We start from the raw sequence: 13880 nt of genomic DNA, 5'->3' as shown, positions 1-13880 counted from the left end.
ACTCGCCCTTTGGAAAGAAGCCTGCACGTTGTGCCTTTCAGCTCTAGGGCAATGTAGCACACCCAGAGCAGAAGTCCTACTTCAGCCAGATCAGGCCTGCAAAGAAACTGCGTTTCACAGGCCTTTGGAAGAGATGTTCCCGGTAGGCTGTAAGAGCACTGTGCAGAGCGAGTTGTTTCTTAGCTTCCCAAAGAGCTGGAAGCAAGATGCTGTGGGGCCCAACTCGCCCTTTGGAAAGAAGCCTGCACGTTGTGCCTTTCAGCTCTAGGGCAAAGTAGCACACCCAGAGCAGAAGTCCTACTTCAGCCAGATCAGGCCTGCAAAGAAACTGCGTTTCACAGGCCTTTGGAAGACATGTTCCCACTAGGCTGTAAGAGCACTGTGCAGAGCGAGTTGTTTCTTAGCTTCCCAAAGAGCTGGAAGCAAGATGCTGTGGGGCCCAACTCGCCCTTTGGAAAGAAGCCTGCACGTTGTGCCTTTCAGCTCTAGGGCAAAGTAGCACACCCAGAGCAGAAGTCCTACTTCAGCCAGATCAGGCCTGCAAAGAAACTGCGTTTCACAGGCCTTTAGAAGACATGTTCCCACTAGGCTGTAAGAGCACTGTGCAGAGCGAGTTGTTTCTTAGCTTCCCAAAGAGCTGGAAGCAAGATGCTGTGGGGCCCAACTCGCCCTTTGGAAAGAAGCCTGCACGTTGTGCCTTTCAGCTCTAGGGCAAAGTAGCACACCCAGAGCAGAAGTCCTACTTCAGCCAGATCAGGCCTGCAAAGAAACTGCGTTTCACAGGCCTTTGGAAGTGATGTTCCCGGTAGGCTGTAAGAGCACTGTGCAGAGCGAGTTGTTTCTTAGCTTCCCAAAGAGCTGGAAGCAAGATGCTGTGGGGCCCAACTCGCCCTTTGGAAAGAAGCCAGCACGTTGTGCCTTTCAGCTCTAGGGCAAAGTAGCACACCCAGAGCAGAAGTCCTACTTCAGCCAGATCAGGCCTGCAAAGAAACTGCGTTTCACAGGCCTTTGGAAGTGATGTTCCCGGTAGGCTGTAAGAGCACTGTGCCGAGCGAGTTGTTTCTTAGCTTCCCAAAGAGCTGGAAGCAAGATGCTGTGGGGCCCAACTCGCCCTTTGGAAAGAAGCCTGCACGTTGTGCCTTTCAGCTCTAGGGCAATGTAGCACACCCAGAGCAGAAGTCCTACTTCAGCCAGATCAGGCCTGCAAAGAAACTGCGTTTCACAGGCCTTTGGAAGAGATGTTCCCACTACGGTGTAAGAGCACTGAGCAGAGCGAGTTGTTTCTAAGCTTCCCAAAGAGCTGGAAGCAAGATGCTGTGGGGCCCAACTCGCCCTTTGGAAAGAAGCCTGCACGTTGTGCCTTTCAGCTCTAGGGCAATGTAGCACACCCAGAGCAGAAGTCCTACTTCAGCCAGATCAGGCCTGCAAAGAAACTGCGTTTCACAGGCCTTTGGAAGAGATGTTCCCGGTAGGCTGTAAGAGCACTGTGCAGAGCGAGTTGTTTCTTAGCTTCCCAAAGAGCTGGAAGCAAGATGCTGTGGGGCCCAACTCGCCCTTTGGAAAGAAGCCTGCACGTTGTGCCTTTCAGCTCTAGGGCAAAGTAGCACACCCAGAGCAGAAGTCCTACTTCAGCCAGATCAGGCCTGCAAAGAAACTGCGTTTCACAGGCCTTTGGAAGACATGTTCCCACTAGGCTGTAAGAGCACTGTGCAGAGCGAGTTGTTTCTTAGCTTCCCAAAGAGCTGGAAGCAAGATGCTGTGGGGCCCAACTCGCCCTTTGGAAAGAAGCCTGCACGTTGTGCCTTTCAGCTCTAGGGCAAAGTAGCACACCCAGAGCAGAAGTCCTACTTGAGCCAGATCAGGCCTGCAAAGAAACTGCGTTTCACAGGCCTTTGGAAGACATGTTCCCACTAGGCTGTAAGAGCACTGTGCAGAGCGAGTTGTTTCTTAGCTTCCCAAAGTCTGGAAGCAAGATGCTGTGGGGCCCAACTCGCCCTTTGGAAAGAAGCCTGCACATTGTGCCTTTCAGCTCTAGGGCAAAGTAGCACACCCAGAGCAGAAGTCCAACTTCAGCCAGATCAGGCCTGCAAAGAAACTGCGTTTCACAGGCCTTTGGAAGACATGTTCCCGGTAGGCTGTATGAGCACTGTGCCGAGCGAGTTGTTTCTTAGCTTCCCAAAGAGCTGGAAGCAAGATGCTGTGGGGCCCAACTCGCCCTTTGGAAAGAAGCCTGCACGTTGTGCCTTTCAGCTCTAGGGCAAAGTAGCACACCCAGAGCAGAAGTCCTACTTCAGCCAGATCAGGCCTGCAAAGAAACTGCGTTTCACAGGCCTTTGGAAGACATGTTCCCGGTAGGCTGTAAGAGCACTGTGCAGAGCGAGTTGTTTCTTAGCTTCCCAAAGAGCTGGAAGCAAGATGCTGTGGGGCCCAACTCGCCCTTTGGAAAGAAGCCTGCACGTTGTGCCTTTCAGCTCTAGGGCAAAGTAGCACACCCAGAGCAGAAGTCCTACTTCAGCCAGAACAGGCCTGCAAAGAAACTGCGTTTCACAGGCCTTTGGAAGACATGTTCCCACTAGGCTGTAAGAGCACTGTGCAGAGCGAGTTGTTTCTTAGCTTCCCAAAGAGCTGGAAGCAAGATGCTGTGGGGCCCAACTCGCCCTTTGGAAAGAAGCCTGCACGTTGTGCCTTTCAGCTCTAGGTCAAAGTAGCACACCCAGAGCAGAAGTCCTACTTCAGCCAGATCAGGCCTGCAAAGAAACTGCGTTTCACAGGCCTTTGGAAGTGATGTTCCCGGTAGGCTGTAAGAGCACTGTGCAGAGCGAGTTGTTTCTTAGCTTCCCAAAGAGCTGGAAGCAAGATGCTGTGGGGCCCAACTCGCCCTTTGGAAAGAAGCCTGCACGTTGTGCCTTTCAGCTCTAGGGCAAAGTAGCACACCCAGAGCAGAAGTCCTACTTCAGCCAGATCAGGCCTGCAAAGAAACTGCGTTTCACAGGCCTTTGGAAGACATGTTCCCGGTAGGCTGTAAGAGCACTGTGCAGAGCGAGTTGTTTCTTAGCTTCCCAAAGAGCTGGAAGCAAGATGCTGTGGGGCCCAACTCGCCCTTTGGAAAGAAGCCTGCACGTTGTACCTTTCAGCTCTAGGGCAAAGTAGCACACCCAGAGCAGAAGTCCTACTTCAGCCAGATCAGGCCTGCAAAGAAACTGCGTTTCACAGGCCTTTGGAAGTGATGTTCCCGGTAGGCTGTAAGAGCACTGTGCAGAGCGAGTTGTTTCTTAGCTTCCCAAAGAGCTGGAAGCAAGATGCTGTGGGGCTCAACTCGCCCTTTGGAAAGAAGCCTGCACGTTGTGCCTTTCAGCTCTAGGGCAAAGTAGCACACCCAGAGCAGAAGTCCTACTTCAGCCAGATCAGGCCTGCAAAGAAACTGCGTTTCACAGGCCTTTGGAAGAGATGTTCCCGGTAGGCTGTAAGAGCACTGTGCAGAGCGAGTTGTTTCTTAGCTTCCCAAAGAGCTGGAAGCAAGATGCTGTGGGGCCCAACTCGCCCTTTGGAAAGAAGCCTGCACGTTGTGCCTTTCAGCTCTAGGGCAAAGTAGCACACCCAGAGCAGAAGTCCTACTTCAGCCAGATCAGGCCTGCAAAGAAACTGCGTTTCACAGGCCTTTGGAAGACATGTTCCCACTAGGCTGTAAGAGCACTGTGCAGAGCGAGTTGTTTCTTAGCTTCCCAAAGAGCTGGAAGCAAGATGCTGTGGGGCCCAACTCGCCCTTTGGAAAGAAGCCTGCACGTTGTGCCTTTCAGCTCTAGGGCAAAGTAGCACACCCAGAGCAGAAGTCCTACTTCAGCCAGATCAGGCCTGCAAAGAAACTGCGTTTCACAGGCCTTTGGAAGACATCTTCCCGGTAGGCTGTAAGAGCACTGTGCAGAGCGAGTTGTTTCTTAGCTTCCCAAAGAGCTGGAAGCAAGATGCTGTGGGGCCCAACTCGCCCTTTGGAAAGAAGCCTGCACGTTGTGCCTTTCAGCTCTAGGGCAAAGTAGCACACCCAGAGCAGAAGTCCTACTTCACCCAGATCAGGCCTGCAAAGAAACTGCGTTTCACAGGCCTTTGGAAGACATGTTCCCACTAGGCTGTAAGAGCACTGTGCAGAGCGAGTTGTTTCTTATCTTCCCAAAGAGCTGGAAGCAAGATGCTGTGGGGCCCAACTCGCCCTTTGGAAAGAAGCCTGCACGTTGTGCCTTTCAGCTCTAGGGCAAAGTAGCACACCCAGAGCAGAAGTCCTACTTCAGCCAGATCAGGCCTGCAAAGAAACTGCGTTTCACAGGCCTTTGGAAGACATGTTCCCGGTAGGCTGTAAGAGCACTGTGCAGAGCGAGTTGTTTCTTAGCTTCCCAAAGAGCTGGAAGCAAGATGCTGTGGGGCCCAACTCGCCCTTTGGAAAGAAGCCTGCACGTTGTGCCTTTCAGCTCTAGGGCAAAGTAGCACACCCAGAGCAGAAGTCCTACTTCAGCCAGATCAGGCCTGCAAAGAAACTGCGTTTCACAGGCCTTTGGAAGACATGTTCCCACTAGGCTGTAAGAGCACTGTGCCGAGCGAGTTGTTTCTTAGCTTCCCAAAGAGCTGGAAGCAAGATGCTGTGGGGCCCAACTCGCCCTTTGGAAAGAAGCCTGCACGTTGTGCCTTTCAGCTCTAGGGCAAAGTAGCACACCCAGAGCAGAAGTCCTACTTGAGCCAGATCAGGCCTGCAAAGAAACTGCGTTTCACAGGCCTTTGGAAGACATGTTCCCACTAGGCTGTAAGAGCACTGTGCAGAGCGAGTTGTTTCTTAGCTTCCCAAAGAGCTGGAAGCAAGATGCTGTGGGGCCCAACTCGCCCTTTGGAAAGAAGCCTGCACATTGTGCCTTTCAGCTGTAGGGCAAAGTAGCACACCCAGAGCAGAAGTCCTACTTCAGCCAGATCAGGCCTGCAAAGAAACTGCGTTTCACAGGCCTTTGGAAGACATGTTCACGGTAGGCTGTAAGAGCACTGTGCCGAGCGAGTTGTTTCTTAGCTTCCCAAAGAGCTGGAAGCAAGATGCTGTGGGGCCCAACTCGCCCTTTGGAAAGAAGCCTGCACGTTGTGCCTTTCAGCTCTAGGGCAAAGTAGCACACCCAGAGCAGAAGTCCTACTTCAGCCAGATCAGGCCTGCAAAGAAACTGCGTTTCACAGGCCTTTGGAAGACATGTTCCCACTAGGCTGTAAGAGCACTGTGCAGAGCGAGTTGTTTCTTAGCTTCCCAAAGAGCTGGAAGCAAGATGCTGTGGGGCCCAACTCGCCCTTTGGAAAGAAGCCTGCACGTTGTGCCTTTCAGCTCTAGGGCAAAGTAGCACACCCAGAGCAGAAGTCCTACTTCAGCCAGATCAGGCCTGCAAAGAAACTGCGTTTCACAGGCCTTTGGAAGACATGTTCCCGGTAGGCTGTAAGAGCACTGTGCAGAGCGAGTTGTTTCTTAGCTTCCCAAAGAGCTGGAAGCAAGATGCTGTGGGGCCCAACTCGCCCTTTGGAAAGAAGCCTGCACGTTGTGCCTTTCAGCTCTAGGGCAAAGTAGCACACCCAGAGCAGAAGTCCTACTTCAGCCAGATCAGGCCTGCAAAGAAACTGCGTTTCACAGGCCTTTGGAAGACATGTTCCCACTAGGCTGTAAGAGCACTGTGCAGAGCGAGTTGTTTCTTAGCTTCCCAAAGAGCTGGAAGCAAGATGCTGTGGGGCCCAACTCGCCCTTTGGAAAGAAGCCAGCACGTTGTGCCTTTCAGCTCTAGGGCAAAGTAGCACACCCAGAGCAGAAGTCCTACTTCAGCCAGATCAGGCCTGCAAAGAAACTGCGTTTCACAGGCCTTTGGAAGACATGTTCCCGGTAGGCTGTAAGAGCACTGTGCCGAGCGAGTTGTTTCTTAGCTTCCCAAAGAGCTGGAAGCAAGATGCTGTGGGGCCCAACTCGCCCTTTGGAAAGAAGCCTGCACGTTGTGCCTTTCAGCTCTATGGCAATGTAGCACACCCAGAGCAGAAGTCCTACTTCAGCCAGATCAGGCCTGCAAAGAAACTGCGTTTCACAGGCCTTTGGAAGAGATGTTCCCACTACGGTGTAAGAGCACTGAGCAGAGCGAGTTGTTTCTAAGCTTCCCAAAGAGCTGGAAGCAAGATGCTGTGGGGCCCAACTCGCCCTTTGGAAAGAAGCCTGCACGTTGTGCCTTTCAGCTCTAGGGCAATGTAGCACACCCAGAGCAGAAGTCCTACTTCAGCCAGATCAGGCCTGCAAAGAAACTGCGTTTCACAGGCCTTTGGAAGAGATGTTCCCGGTAGGCTGTAAGAGCACTGTGCAGAGCGAGTTGTTTCTTAGCTTCCCAAAGAGCTGGAAGCAAGATGCTGTGGGGCCCAACTCGCCCTTTGGAAAGAAGCCTGCACGTTGTGCCTTTCAGCTCTAGGGCAAAGTAGCACACCCAGAGCAGAAGTCCTACTTCAGCCAGATCAGGCCTGCAAAGAATCTGCGTTTCACAGGCCTTTGGAAGACATGTTCCCACTAGGCTGTAAGAGCACTGTGCAGAGCGAGTTGTTTCTTAGCTTCCCAAAGAGCTGGAAGCAAGATGCTGTGGGGCCCAACTCGCCCTTTGGAAAGAAGCCTGCACGTTGTGCCTTTCAGCTCTAGGGCAAAGTAGCACACCCAGAGCAGAAGTCCTACTTGAGCCAGATCAGGCCTGCAAAGAAACTGCGTTTCACAGGCCTTTGGAAGACATGTTCCCACTAGGCTGTAAGAGCACTGTGCAGAGCGAGTTGTTTCTTAGCTTCCCAAAGTCTGGAAGCAAGATGCTGTGGGGCCCAACTCGCCCTTTGGAAAGAAGCCTGCACATTGTGCCTTTCAGCTCTAGGGCAAAGTAGCACACCCAGAGCAGAAGTCCAACTTCAGCCAGATCAGGCCTGCAAAGAAACTGCGTTTCACAGGCCTTTGGAAGACATGTTCCCGGTAGGCTGTATGAGCACTGTGCCGAGCGAGTTGTTTCTTAGCTTCCCAAAGAGCTGGAAGCAAGATGCTGTGAGGCCCAACTCGCCCTTTGGAAAGAAGCCTGCACGTTGTGCCTTTCAGCTCTAGGGCAAAGTAGCACACCCAGAGCAGAAGTCCTACTTCAGCCAGATCAGGCCTGCAAAGAAACTGCGTTTCACAGGCCTTTGGAAGACATGTTCCCGGTAGGCTGTAAGAGCACTGTGCAGAGCGAGTTGTTTCTTAGCTTCCCAAAGAGCTGGAAGCAAGATGCTGTGGGGCCCAACTCGCCCTTTGGAAAGAAGCCTGCACGTTGTGCCTTTCAGCTCTAGGGCAAAGTAGCACACCCAGAGCAGAAGTCCTACTTCAGCCAGATCAGGCCTGCAAAGAAACTGCGTTTCACAGGCCTTTGGAAGACATGTTCCCACTAGGCTGTAAGAGCACTGTGCAGAGCGAGTTGTTTCTTAGCTTCCCAAAGAGCTGGAAGCAAGATGCTGTGGGGCCCAACTCGCCCTTTGGAAAGAAGCCTGCACGTTGTGCCTTTCAGCTCTAGGGCAAAGTAGCACACCCAGAGCAGAAGTCCTACTTCAGCCAGATCAGGCCTGCAAAGAAACTGCGTTTCACAGGCCTTTGGAAGAGATGTTCCCGGTAGGCTGTCAGAGCACTGTGCAGAGCGAGTTGTTTCTTAGCTTCCCAAAGAGCTGGAAGCAAGATGCTGTGGGGCCCAACTCGCCCTTTGGAAAGAAGCCTGCACGTTGTGCCTTTCAGCTCTAGGGCAAAGTAGCACACCCAGAGCAGAAGTCCTACTTCAGCCAGATCAGGCCTGCAAAGAAACTGCGTTTCACAGGCCTTTGGAAGACATGTTCCCGGTAGGCTGTAAGAGCACTGTGCAGAGCGAGTTGTTTCTTAGCTTCCCAAAGAGCTGGAAGCAAGATGCTGTGGGGCCCAACTCGCCCTATGGAAAGAAGCCTGCACGTTGTACCTTTCAGCTCTAGGGCAAAGTAGCACACCCAGAGCAGAAGTCCTACTTCAGCCAGATCAGGCCTGCAAAGAAACTGCGTTTCACAGGCCTTTGGAAGTGATGTTCCCGGTAGGCTGTAAGAGCACTGTGCAGAGCGAGTTGTTTCTTAGCTTCCCAAAGAGCTGGAAGCAAGATGCTGTGGGGCTCAACTCGCCCTTTGGAAAGAAGCCTGCACGTTGTGCCTTTCAGCTCTAGGGCAAAGTAGCACACCCAGAGCAGAAGTCCTACTTCAGCCAGATCAGGCCTGCAAAGAAACTGCGTTTCACAGGCCTTTGGAAGAGATGTTCCCGGTAGGCTGTAAGAGCACTGTGCAGAGCGAGTTGTTTCTTAGCTTCCCAAAGAGCTGGAAGCAAGATGCTGTGGGGCCCAACTCGCCCTTTGGAAAGAAGCCTGCACGTTGTGCCTTTCAGCTCTAGGGCAAAGTAGCACACCCAGAGCAGAAGTCCTACTTCAGCCAGATCAGGCCTGCAAAGAAACTGCGTTTCACAGGCCTTTGGAAGACATGTTCCCACTAGGCTGTAAGAGCACTGTGCAGAGCGAGTTGTTTCTTAGCTTCCCAAAGAGCTGGAAGCAAGATGCTGTGGGGCCCAACTCGCCCTTTGGAAAGAAGCCTGCACGTTGTGCCTTTCAGCTCTAGGGCAAAGTAGCACACCCAGAGCAGAAGTCCTACTTCAGCCAGATCAGGCCTGCAAAGAAACTGCGTTTCACAGGCCTTTGGAAGACATGTTCCCGGTAGGCTGTAAGAGCACTGTGCAGAGCGAGTTGTTTCTTAGCTTCCCAAAGAGCTGGAAGCAAGATGCTGTGGGGCCCAACTCGCCCTTTGGAAAGAAGCCTGCACGTTGTGCCTTTCAGCTCTAGGGCAAAGTAGCACACCCAGAGCAGAAGTCCTACTTCAGCCAGATCAGGCCTGCAAAGAAACTGCGTTTCACAGGCCTTTGGAAGACATGTTCCCACTAGGCTGTAAGAGCACTGTGCAGAGCGAGTTGTTTCTTATCTTCCCAAAGAGCTGGAAGCAAGATGCTGTGGGGCCCAACTCGCCCTTTGGAAAGAAGCCTGCACGTTGTGCCTTTCAGCTCTAGGGCAAAGTAGCACACCCAGAGCAGAAGTCCTACTTCAGCCAGATCAGGCCTGCAAAGAAACTGCGTTTCACAGGCCTTTGGAAGACATGTTCCCGGTAGGCTGTAAGAGCACTGTGCAGAGCGAGTTGTTTCTTAGCTTCCCAAAGAGCTGGAAGCAAGATGCTGTGGGGCCCAACTCGCCCTTTGGAAAGAAGCCTGCACGTTGTGCCTTTCAGCTCTAGGGCAAAGTAGCACACCCAGAGCAGAAGTCCTACTTCAGCCAGATCAGGCCTGCAAAGAAACTGCGTTTCACAGGCCTTTGGAAGACATGTTCCCACTAGGCTGTAAGAGCACTGTGCCGAGCGAGTTGTTTCTTAGCTTCCCAAAGAGCTGGAAGCAAGATGCTGTGGGGCCCAACTCGCCCTTTGGAAAGAAGCCTGCACGTTGTGCCTTTCAGCTCTAGGGCAAAGTAGCACACCCAGAGCAGAAGTCCTACTTGAGCCAGATCAGGCCTGCAAAGAAACTGCGTTTCACAGGCCTTTGGAAGACATGTTCCCACTAGGCTGTAAGAGCACTGTGCAGAGCGAGTTGTTTCTTAGCTTCCCAAAGAGCTGGAAGCAAGATGCTGTGGGGCCCAACTCGCCCTTTGGAAAGAAGCCTGCACATTGTGCCTTTCAGCTGTAGGGCAAAGTAGCACACCCAGAGCAGAAGTCCTACTTCAGCCAGATCAGGCCTGCAAAGAAACTGCGTTTCACAGGCCTTTGGAAGACATGTTCACGGTAGGCTGTAAGAGCACTGTGCCGAGCGAGTTGTTTCTTAGCTTCCCAAAGAGCTGGAAGCAAGATGCTGTGGGGCCCAACTCGCCCTTTGGAAAGAAGCCTGCACGTTGTGCCTTTCAGCTCTAGGGCAAAGTAGCACACCCAGAGCAGAAGTCCTACTTCAGCCAGATCAGGCCTGCAAAGAAACTGCGTTTCACAGGCCTTTGGAAGACATGTTCCCACTAGGCTGTAAGAGCACTGTGCAGAGCGAGTTGTTTCTTAGCTTCCCAAAGAGCTGGAAGCAAGATGCTGTGGGGCCCAACTCGCCCTTTGGAAAGAAGCCTGCACGTTGTGCCTTTCAGCTCTAGGGCAAAGTAGCACACGCAGAGCAGAAGTCCTACTTCAGCCAGATCAGGCCTGCAAAGAAACTGCGTTTCACAGGCCTTTGGAAGACATGTTCCCGGTAGGCTGTAAGAGCACTGTGCAGAGCGAGTTGTTTCTTAGCTTCCCAAAGAGCTGGAAGCAAGATGCTGTGGGGCCCAACTCGCCCTTTGGAAAGAAGCCTGCACGTTGTGCCTTTCAGCTCTAGGGCAAAGTAGCACACCCAGAGCAGAAGTCCTACTTGAGCCAGATCAGGCCTGCAAAGAAACTGCGTTTCACAGGCCTTTGGAAGACATGTTCCCACTAGGCTGTAAGAGCACTGTGCAGAGCGAGTTGTTTCTTAGCTTCCCAAAGAGCTGGAAGCAAGATGCTGTGGGGCCCAACTCGCCCTTTGGAAAGAAGCCTGCACGTTGTGCCTTTCAGCTCTAGGGCAAAGTAGCACACCCAGAGCAGAAGTCCTACTTCAGCCAGATCAGGCCTGCAAAGAAACTGCGTTTCACAGGCCTTTGGAAGAGATGTTCCCGGTAGGCTGTAAGAGCACTGTGCAGAGCGAGTGGTTTCTTAGCTTCCCATAGAGCTGGAAGCAAGATGCTGTGGGGCCCAACTCGCCCTTTGGAAAGAAGCCTGCACGTTGTGCCTTTCAGCTCTAGGGCAAAGTAGCACACCCAGAGCAGAAGTCCTACTTCAGCCAGATCAGGCCTGCAAAGAAACTGCATTTCACAGGCCTTTGGAAGACATGTTCCCGGTAGGCTGTAAGAGCACTGTGCAGAGCGAGTGGTTTCTTAGCTTCCCAAAGAGCTGGAAGCAAGATGCTGTGGGGCCCAACTCGCCCTTTGGAAAGAAGCCTGCACGTTGTGCCTTTCAGCTCTAGGGCAAAGTAGCACACCCAGAGCAGAAGTCCTACTTCAGCCAGATCAGGCCTGCAAAGAAACTGCGTTTCACAGGCCTTTGGAAGACATGTTCCCGGTAGGCTGTAAGAGCACTGTGCAGAGCGAGTTGTTTCTTATCTTCCCAAAGAGCTGGAAGCAAGATGCTGTGGGGCCCAACTCGCCCTTTGGAAAGAAGCCTGCACGTTGTGACTTTCAGCTCTAGGGCAATGTAGCACACCCAGAGCAGAACTCCTACTTCAGCCAGATCAGGCCTGCAAAGAAACTGCGTTTCACAGGCCTTTGGAAGAGATGCTCCCGGTAGGCTGTAAGAGCACTGTGCAGAGCGAGTTGTTTCTTAGCTTCCCAAAGAGCTGGAAGCAAGATGCTGTGGGGCCCAACTCGCCCTTTGGAAAGAAGCCTGCACGTTGTGCCTTTCAGCTCTAGGGCAATGTAGCACACCCAGAGCAGAAGTCCTACTTCAGCCAGATCAGGCCTGCAAAGAAACTGCGTTTCACAGGCCTTTGGAAGAGATGTTCCCACTACGGTGTAAGAGCACTGAGCAGAGCGAGTTGTTTCTAAGCTTCCCAAAGAGCTGGAAGCACGATGCTGTGGGGCCCAACTCGCCCTTTGGAAAGAAGCCTGCACGTTGTGCCTTTCAGCTCTAGGGCAATGTAGCACACCCAGAGCAGAAGTCCTACTTCAGCCAGATCAGGCCTGTAAAGAAACTGTGTTTCACAGGCCTTTGGAAGAGATGTTCCCGGTAGGCTGTAAGAGCACTGTGCAGAGCGAGTTGTTTCTTAGCTTCCCAATGAGCTGGAAGCAAGATGTTTTGGGGCCCAACTCGCCCTTTGGAAAGAAGCCTGCACGTTGTGCCTTTCAGCTCTAGGGCAATGTAGCACACCCAGAGCAGAAGTCCTACTTCTGCCAGATCAGGCCTGCAAAGAAACTGCGTTTCACAGGCCTTTGGAAGACATGTTCCCGGTAGGCTGTAAGAGCACTGTGCAGAGCGAGATGTTTCTTAGCTTCCCAAAGAGCTGGAAGCAAGATGCTGTGGGGCCCAAATCGCCCTTTGGAAAGAAGCCTGCACGTTGTGCCATTCAGCTCTAGGGCAATGTAGCACACCCAGAGCAGAAGTCCTACTTCAGCCAGATCAGGCCTGCAAAGAAACTGCGTTTCACAGGCCTTTGGAAGAGATGTTCCCGGTAGGCTGTAAGAGCACTGTGCCGAGCGAGTTGTTTCTTAGCTTCCCAAAGAGCTGGAAGCAAGATGCTGTGGGGCCCAACTCGCCCTTTGGAAAGAAGCCTGCACGTTGTGCCTTTCAGCTCTAGGGCAAAGTAGCACACCCAGAGCAGAAGTCCTACTTGAGCCAGATCAGGCCTGCAAAGAAACTGCGTTTCACAGGCCTTTGGAAGACATGTTCCCGGTAGGCTGTAAGAGCACTGTGCCGAGCGAGTTGTTTCTTAGCGTCCCAAAGAGCTGGAAGCAAGATGCTGTGGGGCCCAACTCGCCCTTTGGAAAGAAGCCTGCACGTTGTGCCTTTCAGCTCTAGGGCAAAGTAGCACACCCAGAGCAGAAGTCCTACTTCAGCCAGATCAGGCCTGCAAAGAAACTGCGTTTCACAGGCCTTTGGAAGACATGTTCCCGGTAGGCTGTAAGAGCACTGTGCCGAGCGAGTTGTTTCTTAGCTTCCCAAAGAGCTGGAAGCAAGATGCTGTGGGGCCCAACTCGCCCTTTGGAAAGAAGCCTGCACGTTGTGCCTTTCAGCTCTAGGGCAAAGTAGCACACCCAGAGCAGAAGTCCTACTTCAGCCAGATCAGGCCTGCAAAGAAACTGCGTTTCACAGGCCTTTGGAAGACATGTTCCCACTAGGCTGTAAGAGCACTGTGCAGAGCGAGTTGTTTCTTAGCTTCCCAAAGAGCTGGAAGCAAGATGCTGTGGGGCCCAACTCGCCCTTTGGAAAGAAGCCTGCACGTTGTGCCTTTCAGCTCTAGGGCAAAGTAGCACACCCAGAGCAGAAGTCCTACTTCAGCCAGATCAGGCCTGCAAAGAAACTGCGTTTCACAGGCCTTTGGAAGAGATGTTCCCGGTAGGCTGTAAGAGCACTGTGCCGAGCGAGTTGTTTCTTAGCTTCCCAAAGAGCTGGAAGCAAGATGCTGTGGGGCCCAACTCGCCCTTTGGAAAGAAGCCTGCACGTTGTGCCTTTCAGCTCTAGGGCAAAGTAGCACACCCAGAGCAGAAGTCCTACTTCAGCCAGATCAGGCCTGCAAAGAAACTGCGTTTCACAGGCCTTTGGAAGACATGTTCCCACTAGGCTGTAAGAGCACTGTGCAGAGCGAGTTGTTTCTTATCTTCCCAAAGAGCTGGAAGCAAGATGCTGTGGGGCCCAACTCGCCCTTTGGAAAGAAGCCTGCACGTTGTGCCTTTCAGCTCTAGGGCAAAGTAGCACACCCAGAGCAGAAGTCCTACTTCAGCCAGATCAGGCCTGCAAAGAAACTGCGTTTCACAGGCCTTTGGAAGAGATGTTCCCGGTAGGCTGTAAGAGCACTGTGCAGAGCGAGTTGTTTCTTAGCTTCCCAAAGAGCTGGAAGCAAGATGCTGTGGGGCCCAACTCGCCCTTTGGAAAGAAGCCTGCACGTTGTGCCTTTCAGCTCTAGGGCAAAGTAGCACACCCAGAGCAGAAGTCCTACTTCAGCCAGATCAGGCCTGCAAAGAAACTGCGTTTCACAGGCCTTTGGAAGACATGTTCCCACTAGGCTGTAAGAGCACTGTGCAGAGCGAGTTGTTTCT

This window comes from Equus caballus, chromosome X, assembly GCF_041296265.1.
Source record: "Equus caballus isolate H_3958 breed thoroughbred chromosome X, TB-T2T, whole genome shotgun sequence".
NCBI lineage: Eukaryota > Metazoa > Chordata > Mammalia > Perissodactyla > Equidae > Equus > Equus caballus.
This window is presented reverse-complemented; position numbering follows the sequence as displayed.